We start from the raw sequence: 311 nt of genomic DNA on the forward strand, positions 1-311 counted from the left end.
GTAAGTGACCCACTTTTCATCACCAGTTACCATCCGCTGCAGAAATGGGTCGATTTTGTTGCGATTCAGCAGCGATTCGCAGATGAAAATTCGGTCCATTAGGTATTTTTGTGTTAACTCGTGTGGCACCCATACATCGAGCTTCTTTTTGTATCCAGCCTTATTCAAGTGGTTCCAAACGGTTTTTTGTGCAATGTTTAGCTCCTGTGCAATCAAAACAGTGCTTACATGACGGTCGGACTCGACCATTTCCATTATTTTATCGACATTTTCGATAATTGGCGTTCTAGAGCGTGGTGCATCTTTGACAT

Source organism: Odontomachus brunneus, unplaced genomic scaffold (assembly GCF_010583005.1).
Source record: "Odontomachus brunneus isolate Ranch 3 - 2012 unplaced genomic scaffold, Obru_v1 Obru_scaffold_218, whole genome shotgun sequence".
NCBI lineage: Eukaryota > Metazoa > Arthropoda > Insecta > Hymenoptera > Formicidae > Odontomachus > Odontomachus brunneus.